This window comes from Camellia sinensis, chromosome 6, assembly GCF_055761805.1.
Source record: "Camellia sinensis isolate YWXY chromosome 6, ASM5576180v1, whole genome shotgun sequence".
Lineage (NCBI taxonomy): Eukaryota > Viridiplantae > Streptophyta > Magnoliopsida > Ericales > Theaceae > Camellia > Camellia sinensis.
The window spans coordinates 32,324,518-32,347,630 of NC_138966.1; positions in this window are offsets into that span (position 1 = coordinate 32,324,518).

A 23,113-nucleotide genomic window follows, 5' to 3' on the forward strand; every position below is an offset into this window, starting at 1 on the left:
AAATTACCATTGACAAAGAAAATTGTAATAAATAGAAATTTCTCTGAGTTATGTTGACACAAAAATATAACTTTTTGTGGCTCAAGATTTTCACTAACCTTGGGGTTGAACTTGTGTTGGTGTTCGGTAAGGTTGTGTTGCTAGTTGGACAGTTAGTTCTTAAATTTGTTTATGCAATCTAGCATTTTCAGTTTCAAGCTCTGAAATTAAATATCTCAACTATTGAATTGTTTTTGTATCATCTTCTTTTTGAACCTCTAACATCCTTAGCTTCATTTGGTTTGTGCTGTCTCTTTCTTGAAGTTTCGAGTTATATAATGTCAAGGTTCTTATTGCAATGTCCTTTTCTGTAAGTGATTCATTCCAATTTTTCTCTTCTATTTTGGATTTAGAAAGTGCCTTTAGTCTTTGATATAGATTAGCAATTTGAGCATCCTTTGATTTCTCAAATTCTTGAGGCTGATGCATTGTTGAGCTATAAATGCAATCATGATTTTGGTCCATCAACTCATTATGTTCTTCTTCATTCATTTCCTCATTGTTTTCTTCTTCCTCTTTAGATTCAGTGCCTTCATCTTCTTCTTCATTTTCTTCTTCTTCTTTTTGTTCATTTTCTTCTTTGTCTTCTACTTTTTCATTTGCTTCTCTAGCTTCCGCTTCTCCACTACTTGCTTGATCTTCATCTTCATTGCTTGCTTCTTGTTCTTCTGTGTTGATTTCTCATTCTTTATTCCCTTCTTCTTCTTCAGATGAATCTTCTAATGTTTCCTTGAATTTGACCAATGCCTTTTTTGATTCTTTCTTCTTATTTTTACCAAGACAAAACTCCTCTGATGGGTTTTTAACTAGCTCCTTGTTATCTATCTGTAACAGGAGGCTCTTTTATTAAAGAAATGTTAAAAATTCACTAAGAGAAAAATTCAAATAAGGCAGATAAAATTCATCTAAATCATACTAATGGGAAACAAACTTAAGAGAAAATTGTATGGGCTAGAGAAAATTACACACAAGGACACATAATTTTACAAGTCAAAGAAAATTATGAAACAAGCAATATAATTTAGATATCAGAGAAGCTCAATCAATGCAGTTAAGTTAATGTCACTATAATTGTGGTCAGAGAAATTTGGATTCAAGAGAAAATTCATTACAAGGGTAGAAATAAACAGTGTTACTAAAAAAGCAACATAAATTGAAATTTTAGAGAAAATGGATCTCAATCAGTCAAGGCACATAAGTTATGGGTTAGATAAAATTACACGCACAAGGAGAAATAATTTTATGGGCCACAGAAAATTATGAAACAGACAACATAATTTAGATATCAGAGAAAATCCATCAAGGCATATAAGTTAATGTGTTACAATTGTGGTCAGAGAAATTTGGATTCCAGAGAAAATTCATTCCAAGGGCAGAAATAAACCAGTGGTAATTAAAGAAGCAACATAAATTAAAACTTCAGAGAAAATTGATGTCAATCAGTCAAGACACATAAGTTATTCCATATAAGATATTGCATCGCAGAGAAAATTGATCTTAATCAATCAAAGCACAAGGAGGGAAAAAAACTAGTGGTCAGAGAAATTTTGAAATTTCATTGAGAATGCAATGGCAATAGAAATCTAACTTGTCGAGGTGCAAGGGAGTGGACTGGTGTCTTCTGCAACTATTTGGTCAAGCTTTGCAGGTTCCACTTGGTACATCTTGGGAAGTCATTTGTGTTATTGTCTTCCCATTCAATGATATTTACATGTTCACATAGCCAATACTGTCATGGAAATTGAAGTAATTAAATTTTGCTAAACACACAAATTTGTAAGTATCATAACTGTAAATTTGAATGGAAATTCTACTTACTAGCTATGCAATGACACACCCCGTAACTTTTCTGGAGTTTTGTGCAATGCTATTATAGAATCGGTCAATGTTGCTATGATTGCTTCTGGCCAATCATACTGCTTCATTGATTCAAGAGGTTCCACATACTTGATAAAAACCCACCCTATTGAATTCCCACATGTTGCAAAAAATAGGGTAAGACACAAGTACAAGGTAATGATGATTGTTAGATCTTTAAAGTCAGTTGGTTGCTTGCCTTTCATTACTTTGACCAAGGCATTCTTAAGAATAGGACCAGTGAGCCTTGTGTCCTTTGGAAATCTTCGCCTCAAGAATGCAGTCTTTGGCTTTTTTGAGTATCTTAATGACATGGCTTCTTTACCACCTTGCAAATCAAAAATCAAGGTCATGTCATTGGTTGCAAAGGTCAAATTCTTTTTACCAACTGTGAATACTTTTGTTTTTTCATTGTAACGTTGGATTATTTCAACCACATCATAATCAGATTTCCTAGACTTCCTTAGATCCATCCTTCCAGTGGTTAGAGCTTGAATTAAATACCAAAATGGAGTCTTTTGAAGCTCTTCAAGTTGGTTTGAATTGAATTTAAGGGTTTGAAAAAAGGAGACAATAGATGAGAGCTTGGATCGGTATTGGATGCTGTAATGAGCTCCCCTTCTTTGAAGTTTAACAGGTTTTTTCCCCTTTAAGCTTGAGTCTTTTGAAGTTAGGGTATTCATTTTGACGCTTGTTGCTTCATTACCTTGGACTTGTGTTTTTTGGCAAGGAGTTTGTGGTGTTTTGCTACTTTTTGATCTAAGATCATAAGAAGACTTAGAGAGTTTTTGTTTCTTTTGTGGTGTTTCTAGTGTTTTGCTGCTTTTGCGTTTTTCCATTTACAGACAATGAAAACATAAAGATGTCAATATTAAATCCCAGAGAAAATTAAATATGCTACAAAAAATTGAACATGTCAAAGAAAATTACATATAAGGGAGAAAACTAAGGTGGTCAAAGAAAATTATACACTGAAAATTAAATGTCAGAGTACTAATTGTTTTCCTATGGAATACATCTAGTCACAGAAAATTTTCATTCTTAGAGAAAATCAAAAAAGTAACATAAACATGCCAAAGAAATTAACAAGGGATAAAAGTAATGCGGTTAGAGAAAATTAAAAGTTCCAAAGAAACTTAGACATAGACAAGAGAATACTAAGTGTTTTCATGTGGAATAAATGTTGCCACAGATAATTTCCATTCCCAGAGAAAATAAACAAAGCAACATAAACATGACAGAAATTTTTTAAAAAATTGATAAAAATTACATATAGATGTAAAATATAGCCAGAAAAACTTCAAGAAAGAAACATACATCTAGTAACCACAGAAAATGAAAATACCAGAGAAAATTCAAACACATTCCAGAGAAAATTACACATTCTAGAGAAAAATTTCATTCCATAATATTAAAATACGAGAGAAATTTACATACACAACCATAGAAATTTAAACATGACAGAGACACACAAGGGAGAAAAGTGATGTAGCTAGAGAAAATTATAAATGCCAAAGAAACTTAGATACAGACAAGAGAGTAATATTACATATAGATGTAAATTATAGCCAGAGAAAATTCAAACACATTCCAAAGAAAATTTCCATTCCATAATATTAAAATGCCAGAGAAATTTACAGACAACCAGAGAAAATTAAACATGACAGACACACACAAGGGAGAAAAGTGATGTGGCCAGAGAAAATTATAAATATCAGATAAACATAGACAGAGACAAGAGAGTAAAATTACATATAGATGTAAAATATAACCAAAGAAAATTCAAGAAAGAAACATAAATGTAGCAATCACAGAAAATGAAAATTGCACATGTTAGAGAAAATTAAACATGGCAAGCCAAAGAAATTTATAGAGTAGAGGAATTTGAATGAGTTGTATTTGAAAATTACGCATAGAAATACAGAGAAATTAACCATGCCAAAAAAAATGGCGGAATAAACATGCCAAAGAAAATTCAAAGAAGAAACATAGATCAAGCCAATACCAGAGAAATTTGTAGACAAAATCACGCAAACATCTTCAAGATTAAGTACAAAATTTAGAGAAATAACATTTTTCAAATTCATGTAACTTTTTATTACGAAATTGAAACCCTAATAAATAGAAGGCTAATATAATATGCAATTAACTGTGTTTCCAGACAAAAACTCGTTGGATTGTAGAAAACTTGTCAGAGTGATGATGAAATCCTAATTACAAACTGATATGCCCTGAGATGAAGATGCAATGAGATGAAGATGAATTGAGATGACGATGAACAGTGAAAACGTGTCAGAGAGATTTGCGAGGAAGGAATGGAAAAGATTTTGGCAGAAGATAATGAAACCGTAATGAAACCCTAATTCTCCTGTTCTCTTGCTCATGAAAATGGTTGAATTTTTGGAATGGAACTGAGTCGTCGGAATCCAATGGAGTGTTCTCAGTTAATTTGTAAAGGGTATTTGGTCCAAGAAAGAATTAAAAAATGCACGGATTCCAATTGAGGGACCTAATACATTATCCATTTTTTTGGTATTCTCTATTCTTTAAATTACTATTATTAGGAACATTAAAAAAAATTCCTGTTTTTTTAACTAAAAAATTAAAAAGTACACTTATGTAGCACATCTCAAACAATCCAAACGAAGAAAACATCATAAATTGATGATTGGGAGTACCTCCCTGGCTCCAAGCCATCTTTTAAGTTTTTCGGATCCTTCCAAACAAGTTCTCAACCGCATTTTGTATAGCTCCTAGCTAATTCCATCACTTTGGTGCACACACAAATCGAGGTAGATCCGGTTGTACAGCATAAAGGTCCACACATGGGGATTGAGACAAAGTAGGATCTTGCCAAATTGATCTACTTATGCAGTGCATATGATCCGCACATACGGATTGTGCCGTGTTTATTTCTTTCTTTTTTTTTTTTTTTTTTTTTGGCTCATTTAGCATACTTCTCAACTTTGGTGCCCTGTTAGCCTAAAGGGCAAGGAAAAACATTTTATTACGTATCGGTAGCTAAAGAACTCAAAACATAAGTTAGTGGGTCTCAATGGATAACATTTTGGCCCAAATCAAGTATATTTTTGGTGGATCCTAAGGAGGTACACGTACCATTGTGTTTATAGCTAAGGTTTAGAGAAATTTGTGTGCTAATTAGCATAGAAAAAAAAAAATCTATATGCTTTTAGCTATTAATTCAAATTTTTATGTTTGAAAATAGTGAAATTTCATTGACCTTAGTAGATTGAAATTTTACTAACTTACTTTACCGAAGAATCGCTGAAAATCGTTGCCAGAAAATGTTACTATAAAAAGTTAGTAAAATTTCACTTCGCTGAAGATTCACCGAAAATTACTTACTAATAACCGATTGTAGTCATCGAAAAGTGGTTGTCAAGGGTGGTCGTCAGTGACTAGAGGTGACGGCCGGAAGTAAGAGTTACAATGGTGATTGGAGGTGGTGAATGATAAAACTAGACTAAGGGATTTTACTTAAAAAATTAGTGTTCTTAATTTTTAGGTAGCTGAATAAATAAACCCTTTATATATTTTCTAGTGGTGTAGCACTACTTATTAATAATGCAAATCAAAAAAACCAGAAATGGATACTTGAATTTCTTTCTTTGATTTAATTAATTTTGCCTTCATTCCCTTAACAATGAAGGCAGGGATATTAGGCGGTGGATTAATGCGCTAGAAATTGTCACCCTGTCACGTATTTTTTAAATGGTTGTGTTACATGTATCAATTAGTATACTAATTAATGTATCAACACTAGTTATGACATTATTATTAATCTCACTCATTATACGAATTACAAATATCAAAAATTTCTTAAATTATACCACATTATTAATTAATATATTAGTTAGTATACTAATTAGTGTATATAGTATTATTCTTTTCTAAATACTACACCACTTGGATTTGCTCTTTGTTGACATCGGTAATGGGCAAATTAACTTTGGTTATGAATAAAGTGGTATTTGTTATGATTTGCACTAGGTGTGTAGTGGGTCATGTCATGTTATTTCGGATTCATGTTTGAATTATTTCAATACTAACTCAACCTGCTAATTATTTCATGTCATTTCGGCATGTGTTTAGTTCGCATTGTGTTAATGCACCATTTTAAATTTTTTTACCATAACTAAAAATATCAAGTTTATAAATTAAAAAAAAACTAATTTGGAAAAATTCCGAAAGCAGTTCATGTATTTTGTCCTTGTGATATTTTAGTTCATGTAATTTCAATTAATTTGATTTTGACCATAAATTTATGACTTTGTCTAAATTTAGTCTACTTGATTACAATTCTTAATTTTTTTTACCCCATAGAAAATAGAAACTTAAGTGTCATGTGATATATTTTTAAGGGAAAAAAATATAAATTTACTCAACTTAGTGACTTAAACGTCAACCCATTTAGTGATAATTTTTCTCAAAAAACACACTAACAATATTATTAATTTGACCAAATTGACACATAATTTAAAATTAATGGTCAAAATTGAGTCAATTAAAAGTATAAGAACCAAAATGACACAAAGTGTAAAATATAGTGACCATTAGTGTGATTTGCTCAAGTAATTTTCTAAAAGTTAAATTTAATGAAATCAATCTCTATTGGGAGAAATTATTCATAAGAATATTTGATTTCAGTTCAATTTTATTAACTTACAAAAATTATATTCTATTTTTTTTCTCTCTAGATTAACTCAAATAGCACACGAAAAATGTATTCATTAATTAAAAACAAAACAAAACCTATAATAGTCTTAAAATCTTATTTTACATACTTATTAATAAGTTAGATGAAGAATGGATTAAAAAATGTCATGACACCCATTAGTGAAAATAATATTGAAATGTGTAATTAATTTTTATAAAATGGGTTATTCATATCAAGTTCATATTATGCAGATGCAACACCCAACATATTTAATATTTGTATTATAGTGTCGTATCATGTATATATATATAGATATATTTATGTCAAAAAATAATAAATCATAATTTATTAAATTTAAATATGATTCATGTGGGATAGAAAATGCACACCTTTAATTTTGAGTGTGTGTTTTTGTGACAACTCTCACCACTGTTTACTGATAATACCACTCATTACTGCTAAACTGTGACTGAACATGATTAAGTAACTGATTTGACTGACATTCTGAACTGATTGATTGAGTGTATTAGTTTAAACACATTTCTATCTGTTTGACTGTTAATTGATCTGTTCATGTTTTAAGTGTCAAACTGTGAATTGAAGGCCTTATCGGCGGTCGAAACTGAATTTGTTTAGTGTTTCATGTTAATTAGAATTTATGTGATTTTATGGTATGTTTAATTGAAATTTGATTTGGTATAATTAAATTGGATTAAATAATGTTGAATTACATTAAATGAGTTTATTACCCTTTTGCCATTGAGTGGGCAGTTTTAGGCCATTAGTTCATTTCAATTTGGATACACTATCTCAGCCTTTTTTCTAGGCCAGAACCGAGAGAAAGAGAGAGAGAGAGAGAGAGAGAGAGAGAGAGAGAGAGAGAGAGAGAGAGAGAGAGAGAGAGACTTAAGAGAGAATTGTTTCATCTAGAGAATTACTTGGAGAATTAGGAGATTTGGAGGATAATTGCACGAATTGAGCTTCCATTCTTGAAATTGAAGACCTAAGGTAGGAGAATCATCTTCTTGAACTTGAATTCTAGTTGTATCTTGCATGGTCCTTGAGCCATTAGTGATCTAAGTCTAGAATTGGTTTTAAATTGTTGAATTGAAGCTTGAATCATGCATGCATGTACACATTGGTGAGTTTTGAGGTTGTTTTCATAGAAATTCTTACATGCATGTCTATATACTAGCTATGGTCCATGAATTCATCATGTTTTTGAGTGAATTGACTCAATTGATCAGCTATTTGAAGCTTTGATTTCAATTGAACACTTGCATGTTACATATACATTATGTTCATGAATTTTTGTTTGGATTTGTGTTTAATTGAACTACCTTTGGGCTTTGATTTTGCAAATTGATCTTTGAAACATGTCATATTATGAGTTTTAAAGTGTTTTCCAGAAAATTAGCCCAAAAAGATCGGATTTGATGTTTGAAATGTTGAGTACATGCATCCAGCTCGAGCGGATAAAGTAACGCTTGAGCATGAAATGTGTGTATCCAGTACGTTTCATATGTTTATAGTCCGCTCGAGCGAGGGAATGCACACTCGAGCGAGGACTTGTGTCTCACGCTCGAGCGGGGGTCGAGCACCCATCGAGCGTGAATTGCATGCATCCAGTACTTTTGCCTGAGTTTACAGTCCGCTCGAGCGGGGAAAGTCACGCTCGAGCAGAGATCCTTTGTCTGCATGTCCGCTCGAGCGTAGAAAGCCACGCTCGAGCGAGACCCCTATTTGCTGAAAATTCTGAAAAGTGTTTTTAAGTACATCTTTGTATCCTTATTTTATCCTAGGCATTCCTAGGCCTAGTTTAAGGCATCTTAATGAGGATATTGATGTAGAACCACACCGAGTCAAGTTAGGGACTAAGTCATTGATTTCCAAGTATGTAACTTAGTGTGTGTTCATTCTGTAACTGTGTAGGGTTGGCATCCGAGGACGCTCTAGCCTATCTGTAGCCCAGTGCTCTGTGAGTAACAATGTTGTAAAGATATATTCAATCATGAATATTTTCTGAATGATCAACTGTACTACTTTCTGAAATGATATTTCTTACTTAATGAATGCTTGTCTTATTTGCGAACTGTATTCGTGGCATCCATAGCAATTTACTGTTATTATATTGTACTACTACTGTCACAGAGATCTCTGTCAGTTCCCATGTTTGGAACCACTACTGTTTACTGATATGATGGCCATCAACTGACTGTTTGGTCTGTTAAGACCTACTGTACTGTTTGCTATTGGATGTACCACTTATGACTGCTATGATCGAATAACTGATATACTGTTCAAATGACTGTTTTAAATACTGGAAGGACATTCATTCCTAACCTCTTTACGCATATGTTATTCACTGGGCTTTCGTTCACTGTTTATATATATATGTAGGTGTCCAAGAACCGGATCGGAGTTAGGAGCGTTGGGTTAAACTCCCTTTTTGTCAAGCCAACCAACGTGCCTCACTATGAGATTCCAAGTGTGTTCAAGCTTAGGCTTTTTGGGGTGTCTCAGTTCACCCTTCTGTCACTGTTTTGTAATACTGTATAGACTTGTATTGTACTGTTATGGTACGGATTTGGTCCCTAACCTGAATGCCTGTATATGATGTATGTACATACTGCTTTTGTTCCAAATGTGAATGTGTTATGAAAAGTCTTTTTGCATACAGATTGTCACAGCTCATTGGACATCTTTCATTCACTGTTTTGGCTTCCGCCAGCCCCTGTACTCTGTATTACTGTTATTACTATTAAGCAAGCCTTCGGTAATCACTGATTACTGGCCGGTTATAGTGCTAAACCCATAGGGACAGGTTTGGGTCGTGACAGAGTGGTATCAGAGCGATATCAAACCACGAGTTATACTACATACACGTGTCCAATTGAGCTATAGGATGTCCTAGAAAAGTAATTAGGGCAATGTATGAGCATGAAAAATTGTGTGTGGCCATGACAAGAATATATGTGCTAATGTACTAATGTGTTTAAGTATGCAACTGCCTATGTTTATTATCATTGTATTGCATATAGTGAAATGGACAATGCAAGGAACGCCGATGAAACAGAATCATCTGATGCTAGAATGGCAAGATTGGAAAGAATAATTGAACTATTGACTGAGGCCTTGAGGCTACAACAGAACCAACAGCCCCCACCTCCTCCAGTTCAACCCGAGCAGAATGTTAATGATGATATAATTGCTCTGACACAGAAGTTTAGTAAAATGAAACCGCCATCATTCCAAGGAGGCCTTGAACCATTAAAGGCCGAAGCCTGGGTTCTTGAAACAGAGAAATTATTTAAAGTGTTTCCGTGTTCTAAAGCACACAAGGTCCTATTGGCCACTTTTACTTTACAAGAGGAGGCCAGAAGGTGGTGGATGCTGGTCCGCGACACCAATACTGCCATGAATTGGGCTCAGTTTAAGGGAGCCTTCTTTAAGAAATACTTTCCTCGGTGTGTCAGGGACCGCAACGTGACTGAGTTTGAACAACTGAAACACGGCACCGTGTCAGTAGCAGAGTATGAATCTAAATTCACTGAACTCGCCAGATATGCACCACACATGGTTGATACTGATTACAAAAAGGCCAGGAAATTTGAAGGCGACCTTAATGTTGAAATACTTGACAGAATCAATGTTCTGAAATTATTGAAATATGTGAATGTTCTTGACCGAGCAATAATGGCCGAGTCAAATATCGAAGCATTGAAACAGACTAAAACACCGGGAACTGAATGGCACGGTAAGAGACGAGGCTTTAAATTTAAGAAAGGTCGGAACAGTTCATTGAACAAGAAGCAAAACACTAGGTCTTCGAACAGTTCTAGCTAGGGTAACAATTCCATACCGCCCTATTCAGAGTGTGGCAAGAGACACAAAGGGGTGTGTTATAAAATTTCTAGAGCTTGTTACAGGTGTGGCAAGGTGGGCCACATGGTCAAAGATTGCCCTTCTGCTTCTCAAAGCAATAGTAAAGCTGCAGCCAACGCCGCAACATCAACTGTTGCACTGAAACCAAATCCGAAAGCTACCGAAAAAGAGCCCAAGAGGCAAGGCCGAGTGTTTGCACTCGTACCGGGAGATGTGCAGAATACCGAGACCGTTATGTCAGGTATACTCTCAATCTGTACTCAAAATGCTTATGTTCTGATTGATTCGAGGTCTACACATTCATATGTATCGCATGTTTTTTCGCGAAAATTAAATAGACCACTGGAACCTATGAACTATCTGTTAGCTGCATCTTCACCTGTTGGAGGATCTATGACTTGTGCTTATATGTACCCTGCATGTGAAATTATTGTTAGGGATGTTCATTTGTATATTGATTTACTGTCACTGAATATTGATTATTGGGAATGGACTAGTTAACGAAATATCATGCTACCATAGACTGTGTAACAAAATAAGTTGTTTTCCGTCCACCTGGACTGCCTGAATTTGTGTTTAACGGAGTTGGAGTAGTACCTCCCCCATATTTGATTTCATCCATAAAAGCTTTTAAACTGATTAAAAAGGTGTGTAAAGGGTATCTGTGTTGTGTATTGACTGTACCTACTGATGCTAAAACTGATGTGAACAGTATTCCTATAGTCAGAGAATTCCCAGATGTTTTTTCAGATGATTTGCCAGGGGATTTGATTGATAGGGAGACTGAATTCACCATTGATGTGATTCCGGGTACACAGCCAGTATCTAAAGCTCCTTACAGAATGGCATCGACTGAATTGAAAGAGTTGAAAGTTCAGCTGCAAGAACTGTTAGATAAGAAGTTCATCAGGCCCAGCACTTCACCGTGGGGCGCGCCGGTCTTATTTGTGAAAAAAAAAAGACGGCTCATTGAGACTCTGCATTGACTACCGTGAACTGAACAAGGTAACAGTGAAAAATAAATATCCATTGCCTCGTATTGATGATTTATTTGACCAGTTACAGGGTGCCTAAGTGTTCTCCAAAATTGACTTTAGATCTGGATACCACCAGTTGAAAGTCAAGACAGGGGACATTGAAAAGACTGCCTTTCGAACGAGGTACGGACATTATGAATTCTTAGTTATGCCTTTCGGAGTTGCCAATGCACCTGCTGCATTTATGGATCTTATGAACAGAATTTTCAAACCATTCCTAGATGAATTTGTAGTTATTTTCATAGATAACATTTTGATTTATTCCAAAAGCACGGAAGAACATGAACATCATTTGAGAATTGCCTTGCAGACCCTAAGAGAACAGAAACTGTATGATAAACTGACAAAATGTGAATTTTGGCTTGATAATGTAATGTTTTTGGGGCATGTGATTAGTAAAGATGGTATTACAGTTGACCCGCAGAAAATTGAAGCAGTAGTGAATTGGTCTAGACCGTCTAATGTTACAGAAGTTCGAAGTTTCTTAGGATTAGCCAGGTATTACAGGAGATTTGTGAAAAACTTCTCCAAGATTGCCTTACCATTGACTCAGTTGACTCAAAAGGGGATATCATTTGACTGGACCGATCAGAGAGAATAAGTTTTTCAAGAGTTAAAGACTCGACTTGTGACTGCACCGATTCTTACCCTACCCTCAGGTACGAATGGTTTTACCATATTTAGTGATGCTTCTTATAAGGGTTTGGGATGTGTTTTAATGCAGAATGGTAATGTGATTGCGTATACTTCCCGACAACTGAGACCGCATGAAAAGAACTACCCGACCCATGACTTGGAACTTGCTGCAGTAGTGTTTGCACTGAAGATCTGGCGTCACTACCTATATGGGGCAACATGTGAAGTGTATACAGATCACGAGAGTTTGAAGTACTTCTTTACACAGAAAGAACTGAACATGAGGCAGCGGAGATGGTTAGAACTGATAAAGGATTATGATTTGCAAATTTTGTACCATCCAGGGGAAGCTAACACCGTTGCTGATGCACTCAGCCGGAAGTCAATTGGAAATTTAGCCTGTTTACTCACCGGGCAGAAAGAATTGCTATGTGACCTTGAAAAATTTAAAGTTGAGATTGTTTTGCGTGAACAAGGTGGAACCTTAGCCGTTATTTCTGCTCAACCGGCACTGATTGAGGAGATTAAAGAGAAACGACAACATGATGACTTTTTGAAAAAGGTCATTGATGAACGGGAGTCCAAACCGAGGCCGGACTTTAAATTTAAGAACAATGTGTTGAAATTCCAGGGAAGGTTGTGTGTACCGAATGATTCTGAACTGAAAAGATGAGTTTTGCAGAAAGGCCACAATTCGAAACTGTCTATCCATCCCGGAAATATGAAAATGTACCAAGACTTGAAACTGAATTTCTGGTGGTCGGGAATAAAGAAAGAAATTGCTGATTTTGTATCGAAATGTCTTCATTGCTAACAAGTTAAAGCCAAACATCAACGACCCGCAGGCTTACTACAACCCTTACCAATACCGGAGTGGAAATGGGAACATATTACTATGGATTTCATTGTTGGTTTACCTCGCTCCAATAAAGGTAAGGATTCAATTTGGGTTATTGTTGATAGACTGACTAAATCTGCTCATTTTTTACCTGTCAAAACAATTTACAATGCGGATAAATTGGCTATAATTTATATTGATGAGATTGTTAGATTGCACGGAGTGCCTATGTCCATTGTTTCTGATAGGGACTCGAAGTTTACATCGAGATTTTGGCAAAGCCTACAGGCAGCATTGGGTACTGAACTAAGACTGAGTAATGCATACCACCCTCAGACAGATGGCCAGTCAGAAAGAACCATCCAGACTTTGGAAGATTTACTGCGGATGTGTGTCCTTGATTTCTAGGGAAATTGGGAAAGCCATTTACCTCTAGCTGAATTTGCCTACAACAACAGTTTTCACTCAAGCATTGGTATAGCATCTTTCGAGGCTTTATATGGAAAAAAAAATGTCGATCTCCGATTTGCTGGGCAGAAGTTGGAGATGGGTCTTTGCTTGGGCCCGAAATTGTACATGAAACTACTGAAAAAGTGAAACTGATTCAGTAGAGACTGAAAACCGCACAAAGCCGACAGAAAAATTATGCGGATGTCCGAAGGTGAGACAGAGAGTACAACGTAGGTGATCATGTTTTTGTTAAAGTGACACCGATGAAAGGCCAGACTCGTTTTGGGGTTAAAGGCAAGTTAGCGCCGGGATATGTCGGACCGTACGAGATTATTGAAAAGATTAATCTGGTGGCGTATCAAGTAGCGCTTCCTCCTGAAATAGAGCATATGCATAACGTGTTCCATATTTCAATGTTGAGGGATTACCTTCGGGATCCCTTCCATGTGATTGAGCCTACCCGTGTAGTGCTAAGTGATGACTACACTTATAAAGAACGGGCTATTCAGATTGTAAACCGACGGATCAAGAAGTTAAGGAACAAAGAAATTCTGTTAGTGAAAGTTGATTGGCAAAACGATGGTGGCGTATATGCCACTTGGGAAAGGGAAGACGATATGTTAAAGAGATATCCTGAACTGTTCCCTCTGGATCCGGTGTTCTTCCAAAATGAAGGTAATTCGAATTTGGAGGACCAAACTCTTTGTAAGGAGGGGAGACTGTGACAACTCTCACCACTGTTTACTGATAATACCACTGATTACTGTTAAACTGTGACTGAACATGATTAAGTAACTGATTTGACTGACATTCTGAACTGATTGATTGAGTGTATTAGTTTAAACGCATTTCTATCTGTTTGACTGTTAATTGATCTGTTCACATTTTAAGTGTCGAACTGTGAATTGAAGGCCTTATCGGCGGCCGAATCTGAAATTGTTTAGTGTTTCATGTTAATTAGAATTTATGTGATTTTATGGTATGTTTAATTGAAATTTGATTTGGTATAATTAAATTGGATTAAATAATGTTGAATTACATTAAATGACTTTATTACCCTTTTGCCCTTGAGTGGGCATCTTTAGGCCATTAGTTTATTTCAATTTGGATACACTATCTTAGCCTTTTTTCTAGGCCAGAACCGAGAGAGAGAGAGAGAGAGAGAGAGAGAGAGACTTAAGAGAGAATTGTTTCATCTAGAGAATTACTTGGAGAATTAGAAGATTTGGATGATAATTACATGAATTGAGCTTCTATTCTTGAAATTGAAGACCTAAGGTAGGAGAATCATCTTCTTGAACTTGAATTCCAGTTGTATCTTGCATGGTCCTTGAGCCATTAGTGATCTAAGTCTAGAATTGGTTTTAAATTGTTGAATTGAAGCTTGAATCATGCATACATGTACACATTGGTGAGTTTTGAGGTTGTTTCCATGGAAATTCTTGCATGCATGTCTATATCCTAGCTATGGTCCATGAATTCATCATGTTTTTGAGTGAATTGACTCATTTGATCAGGTATTTGAAGCTTTGATTTCAATTGAACACTTGCATGTTACATATACATTATGTTCATGAAGTTTTGTTTGGATTTGTGTTTAATTGAACTACCATTGGGCTTTGATTTTGCAAATTGATCTTTGAAACATGTCATATTATGAGTTTTAAAGTGTTTTCCAGAAATTAGCCCAAAAAGATCGGATTTGATGTTTGAAATGTTGAATTTGAGCTTGGAGGTTCAATCTAGAAATTCCAGATTTTGGACCCACACTCGAGCGTAAGACTTCACGCTCGAGTGTACACTCTGAGTACATGCGTCCCGCTCTAGCGGGGAAAGTAACGCTCAAGCGTAAAATGTGTGTGTCCAGTACTTTTCATATGTTTACAATCCGCTCGAGCGAGGGAATGCACACTCGAGCGAGGACTTGTGTCTCATGCTCAAGCGGGGGTCGAGCGCCCATCGAGCATGAATTGCATGCGTCCAGTACTTTTACCTGAGTTTGCAGTCCGCTCGAACGGGGATCCTTTGTCTGCATGTCCGCTCGAGCGTAGAAAGCCACGCTCGAGCGAGACCCCTGTTTGCTGAAAATTCTGAAAAGTGTTTTTAAGTACATCTTTGCATCCTCATTTCATCCTAGGCATTCCTAGGCCTAGTTTAAGGTATCTTAATGAGGATATTGATGTAGAACCACACCGAGTCAAGTTAGGAACTAAGTCATTGATTCCCAAGTATGTAACTTAGTGTGTGTTCATTCTGTAACTGTGTAGGGTTGGCATCCGAAGACGCTCTAGCCTATCTGTAGCTCAGTGCTCTGTGAGTAACAATGTTATAAAGATATATTCAATCATGAATATTTTCTGAATGATCAACTGTACTACTTTCTGAAATGATATTTCTTACTGAATGAATGCTTGTCTTATTTGCGAACTGTATTCGTGGCATCCATAGCAATTTACTGTTATTGTATTGTACTACTACTGTCACAGAGATCTCTGTCGGTTCCCATGTTTGGAACCACTACTGTTTACTGATATGATGGCCATCAACTGACTATTCGGTCTATTAAGACCTACTGTACTGTTTGCTATTGGATGTACCACTTATGACTGCTATGATCGAATAATTGATATATTGTTCAAATGACTGTTTTAAATACTGGAAGGACATTCATTCCTAACCTCTTTACGCATATGTTATTCATTGGGCTTTCGCTCACTGTTATATATATATGTAGGTGTCCAGGCACCGGATCGGAGCTAAGAGCGTTGGGTTAAACTCCCTTTTTGTCAAACCAACCAACGTGCCTCACTGCGAGGTTCCAAGTGTGTTCAAGCTTAGGCTTTTTGGGCTGTCTCAGTTCACCCTTCTGTCTCTGTTTTGTAATACTGTATAGACTTGTACTGTACTGTTATGGTAGAGATTTGGTCATTAACCTGAATGCCTGTATATGATGTATGTGCATACTGTTTGTTCCGAATGTGAATGTGTTATGAAAAGTCTTTTGGCATACAGACTGTCACAGCTCATTGGACATCTTTCATTTATTGTTTTGGCTTCCGCCAGCCCCTGTACTCTATATTACTGTTATTACTGTTAAGCAGGCCTTCGGTAATCATGGATTACTAGCCGGTTACGGTACTAAACCCATAGGGGCGGGTTTGGGTCGTGACAGTTTAAATCGAAGTATGTTTAAATTTAAATTAAGGATATGTAGTGCTTGGTCGCGAGTTTCACCTAGGGAGCTGCTTGCCTCCAGTTTGAGATCGGATTGGACAATTTTGTTCGGTCTGTGGGGGCTCACCGCGGGTTCCGTTTTGATAATTCGAACCATTCAATATGTAGAAATCGTCAAGTACTATATGCTGGTAAAAAATTACGTTGATCGGATATTGATAGCTATCTCATCGGATCAGTTTTTTGTCAGCTGTTAATTTGTTCACCGTCCATTTTTTTTTTTTTTATATAAAACTGATTTGATCACAGAGCTATTAATATCTGATCAACGTGATGTTTTGCAGGCATATAGTACTCGACGACTTCTACATATTGAACAATTTAGATTATCAAAACGGAACCCGTAGTGGGTCTTTACGGACCGAACAGCACCGTCCAGTCCGATCTCGGACTGGAGGCAAGCTGCTCCCTTCCAGCTAAAGTGCTCATGATTAGGGTTATGTAAAATATTATCTAATTTGTTAAAATAATATTGATTTGTATTAATTTGTACTGTTAATTGTAGATTAAATTTTAAAATTTATAATCTGTTTTCAAAATCAAACCGTTCCGTTCCATTATAGTTAATACATATATTTTTTAATCTATGATGAAATATCAAAGTAAAAATAAGTGTCAGAGAGATTTATAATGTGAAATTTGTTAAAAATTAGTAGTTATATATATGAAAAATATTATATAAAATACTAGTTGGATGATGAACTCTTTTTATCACAATTTTTATTTATTTTTTTTAACTTTATTTTGTGGGGTACAGTAACACTTGTTGAGAATACAATTAGATATTTATTTAAGATCCCAATTAAGATCCCAAGTTACTTTTATAGGTAAGAAAATACAATAATATCAGAATTTGATCAAAAAAAATTTTGTTCGCCAACCTAATGTGTGGTGAATATAATCCATTCGGCCTTAATTGCTTCGGAGTATTGGTTGAGTGTTCTTAGCTCTGTTTTTGTTAGCTCTGTTTTGCTTCTTTTTTGCTGTATGAATGTTGGCATTGCTTCGAATGAGATTTTCAGCATATATCCCTTAAAAAAAATAATAAAAATTAAAATACATAAATAAATAAAAGAAAAAAAAACTGATGGTTGTTTTGTTCATCCACCAGACAAGTTGATAAACAAATTTGAATTTGTTTTGAGCTGATTGATAATCACTAATTGGCATAAACTAAATCAGCCTCTTACCCGTGCTTTGCACGGGATAATTATAAATATTTATATTTGTTTTAATTTTTTTAATATATAAATTATGTTTTTTAAGATATTTTATAAAAATAATTTAACAATCTTATCACTAACCGAAATGTACAGGAGAAATTTAAAAAGCTACTGCAGTTACTATGCATGGGTTGTATCTATAATTATTTGTATGAGTATATTTTAAATGGTAATCAGGAATTTTGACCAAATCAATAAATGCAGGCATGTAGATTGGAAAAAGTTAATAAATGCTGATTAGGGGATTTTGACCAAATCAATAAATACTGAGGTTTTTTTTTAAATAAAAAATTTAGAAAATTAAGATTGAGAAATTGGAGCTCCCACAAGGCTTAGGGTTTAGAAACCCCATTTTTCTTAATATATTTACAATTATCTATATGTGTGAATTGCGATTTTTAAATGTTTTTTTTTTTTTAAGTGTCTTCTTTTTTTCCTTTTTTATATTATATAAAGTTTAATATTTTGATAATAATCATATATGTTGGACTTTTCAGGAAATTAAATGCCTTCTTTTTTTTATTATATTATATTAAATTTTAATATTTTGATAATAATCATATGTGTTGGATTTTTCAAGAAATATTTTTTATGCTTGTTCTTAGTTAATTAAAGTGTTATTATGAGGTATAATAATCATATGTGTTGGGGCTTTTCAAGGAATTCATATGTGTTGGATTTCAAAGAATTTTTTTTTTAATTTTTTATGTTTGTTCTTAATTAATTAAAGTGTTATTATGAGGGTAGGACTTGGAGGTTCGGAGAAGTTAATAAGTGCTAAGGTTTTTCTTTTTTGTTTTTTTAAATCAGGAAATTTAGATTGGGAGATTGGAGCTCCCACAAGGCTTGGGGTTAAAAATTTCATTTTGCTTAATATATAGTATATATTATCTATATATGTGAATTGCGATTTTTAAATGTTTTTTTTTTTTAAATATCTTTTTTTTCCTTTTTTATATTATATTAAAATTTAATATTTTGATAATAATCATATGTGTTGGACTTTTCAAGAATTTTTTTTATGCTTGTTCTTAATACATTAAAGTGTTATTATGAGGGATACTAATCATATGTGTTGAGACTTTTTAAGGAATTCATGTGTTGGATTTCAAAGAATTTTTTTTATACTTGTTCTTAATACATTAAAGTGTTATTATAAGGGTAAGACTTGGGGGTTGGGAGAAGTTAATAAATGTAAAGTTTTTTTTTTTTGAAATCAAAAAATCAGGAAATTTAGATTGGAAGATTGGAGCTCTCACAATGCTTGGGGTTAAAAATCTCATTTTACTTAATATATAGTATAAATAATATGTGAGTTATATCACTTCTCTACTTTTCTGCGTATATTTTCGTAAAAAATTAATCATCTTAAACAACCGAAAGCATTTATTATGGTTGGTGTAATTTTATTTTATTTTTTAACGGAAGAATGCTCCAAGTGGATTGTCCAAACAAAACAAATAGATTCAAACTCTACTTATCACCATTTGTGATCGACCATTTGAGATGCTGAAAAAAAAAAAAAAAACAACAACTATAGTCCTATCTTTTTACCTTCCTAAGAAATTAAAAAACTCATTGCTTAACAGAGATGCCTAGGGGCTAATTATCTCCTATCAAATAAATAAATAAATTATACTGACCTCTCCTAAGACTTGGTGAAATTATAGAAATTAGACCTCTATTGAGGTTTCTGAAATGACTTAAACCTCCGTTGAGATTTAGTTTTCAGTTGTACTAACCTCCTTTTAGATTAATGAAATGTATAATCCTTTCCTAAGGTTTATGACATGATAGAAACTTCCTTTGAAGGTTCAATTTTCAATTACATTAATCTCCCCTCAAATTTAATAAAATTATAGAAACCTCTCCTAAGATTTTATAAAGTGACATGAACTTTCCTTGAGGTTTAGGTTTTTATTTTAATTTTTTTTTTTTTGCTACTTTATTGGAAAAAAAGAGAGGGTAAATTACACTTATCTCTCCTGAGATTTTTGACAATTACAGGGACCTCCCCTATGGTTTCAATAATTACACTAATTTCCCTTATTTTTGAAACTATTATTAAGATTTCCCTCACTATTAGGCTATTTAACAGAATTTACTAATGTCATGTTGATATCATACCAAAAATGATGAAATTCCCCATTAATTACTTTATCTATTCAAATGAAAATTTTCATTCACCTCCCTTGTGGTTTTGCATATATATTATCAAAATTTCATACATATTTTACCATTATTTAATAAAATTCTTACATTTCATGCAATATTAAATAAACTCTTTAAATTGTTAAGATATTATTAAACCATTTAATGTAAAAAAAACTTAATTTTTATTGATAAAATACTTAAAAATAAATAATCTCTCTAAAATTAATATTAGATAACATCATAATAATTTAATGCAAGACTTATTTCACACCATATAAATAACCAAAAATTTATTATTTTAAGTAATGCATTTATTATTTTATTTTATTTTTAAATTTAAAATAAATAGATTTTTTTCATCCAACAATTTGCATTACTTATTTATTCATATGTAAAAAAAAATATTATTTTATCTTTTCTGAATCATATATTATTCTCATATTTTAATTTTTATCTTTGAGACAATAAACTTCTAATCACCTCACAAGAAATTAATATTAGTTAACAAGGAATGAAATATCAAGAAATCATTTGAGAATAATAAACAATTCAAATAATTTGTCATTTCGTACACCTAAAATTAAAATTTATCTTTATTTGAATGGAGAAATTATTTGAGAATAATAAAATACTCAATTAATTTGTTATGTGTGATATGTAAAATATATTTCTCTATCTTTATTTATCTCATTTAAATTATTTTTATCAAATTAAATCTTAAAATTTATTTCTTACCTTCATTAATGATTGAATTTTTATATTTTATTTTGTGTTTATAAAATTTCAAAAACTTGTTGTGAAAAAAAATAGAGTCAAGAAATTACATTTATATTTTAAAAAATTATGAAAAGTAAATAATAATTTCATATATATTTAATAGGGAAAATTAAATTGCATTTATATTTTTCTCCTTAGAGACTATTTTATTTTATTGTGTGTTATTAGAGTCTGATTTCTCAGTCTTGTCAATAAAATTATATGACTATTAGATATACGGAAGAAGTAAAATTAGATTGCTTAAATAATAACATTTCGCTGTAAATAATAATAGAACAAAATATATGTGAGAAATTAAAAAATAAAGTATAAATTTAACCATTAATGCATGTGAGAAATTAACTTTAAGATTTAATTTAATAAAAATAATTTAAATGATAAAAATAAAAATGAAGAAATATATTTTAAGTATCATACAACAAATTAATTGAGTATTTTAGTATTCTAAAATAATTTCTCCATTCAAGTAAAGATTAATTTTATTTTTAGGTGTAAGAAATGAGAGATTATTTGAATTATTTATTATTCTCAAATGATTTCTTGATCTTTTATTTCTTATTAACTAATTTTAATTTATTGTGAGGCGATTAAATTTTTTTTACTTTTATATTTATTTTTTAATCATGTAGGAATAAGCTGCGTTTTTTTAATCATGATTATAAGTATTGTATTAATTATTAGGGTTTTATATTAAACTAGGGTTAATTCCAAAAAATATCCTAATGTTTTATGCGTTTTCACTTTAAACCCCAGTGTTTTAATTTAAAAAAATTAAATCCTGAAGTTTTATCCGTATTTTAATTTGTCCATTTGTCCATCTCCGTCGCAGACAAGTAAAATTGTGCATGGGACACAGGAATTCGAAGATTGAATTTCTTTGGTATTAGCATATGTTTAGAATTGAACCAGGCATTTGGCATGATGGCTATGTAATACTTTTTGTGATGTAAAATATCTAGTTCAACTCGAAATTTTATTCTCTTTGTAGTGAGTTATCTCTTCCTCATTATAGGACTTATGTACGTATTGGTGGCTGTGTTGAGGTTGAGCTAGTTTGTTTATTTATTGTTAGACTTTGTAGATTTTTTACCTAATGTGAGTTTGTGTTCTTTTAAATGATATAAAATATTTTTTTTATTTGTAATTACTCTCCTAACTATTGATAATAAAAAAAAGAAAAAGAAAAGAAAAGGCATATATTTAGAATTTGATAGTTTTTTTAGAATAGGTATTTGAAACTAGTTGGAAAATCTATCCTGCAATGAATTTAACAGTTAAAAAAATCGCCCCAACGCTTGATTATTAAAAATAGATTAATGAAAAGTAGGATAAATTACATTGGCCTCTCATGAGATTTGGTAAAATTGCAAAAATTTCTCCTGAGGTTACTGAAATGGCTAAAATCTCCCTTGTGGTTTAATTTTCAATTACATTGACGTCTCCTATGGTTTAATGAAATTGCTAAAATGACAGAAACCCACTTAAGGTTTAATATTTAGTTACACTAACCTCCTCTAAGGTCTTTTATTTATTTATTTATTTTATTACTGTTAGCATTATAAATTTGTAATTTTATTATTATTTATTATTTATATAATTGCAGAACATCCTCCTACTCATTTGGAGGTTATGAGAAGTTATGAAATATGAAAAGATGATGGAGAATTAAATGGAGAACATGGAGAATGAATTGGAGGTTAAAAGAAGTTATGAAGACATTGAGGGATATGTGGCATTGTGGGAATGAAGATAGAAAAGTGGATAGTTTTAGGTGGTTATTGGGTAGTTATTTCCTACAAATATTTGCCTATACATAGCCATTCATGGCTACATTGTAAAGGATCCAGAATTCAAATCAAAGACAATTGATTTCAATATTTCTTGTCATTTTCCTTATCTTAAGAGTAGTTTAACATAGATTTATACTTCGAAGTATTTATTTTCAGCATTTTCTTTTCGAAGCATTTTATGCACTTCCTTTTCAAAGCATAGGAATAGAGGTAAGTAATGATTACTTTGATTGTTCACTCAATCGTCTTTCTCTATCTCCCTCATTCTTCTTTTAATTTTTCTTTTTTCTACACTTAGCAATTTTGAAGTCCTCTTTGTTGAGGCAAAAGAACCATCAAAGCAATCACTTGATAATTGGCTTGAATTTAATCTGTAAGGATTTTTCAATCATTGCTGGCACGCTCTTATTTATGATATTTTCCTTCGTAGGAAAAATAAGCCAACAATTTTTGGCACGCCCAATGGGACTGCCAAGTGTAAGAAATGACAAACGATTTGGATTTCACCATTCGAA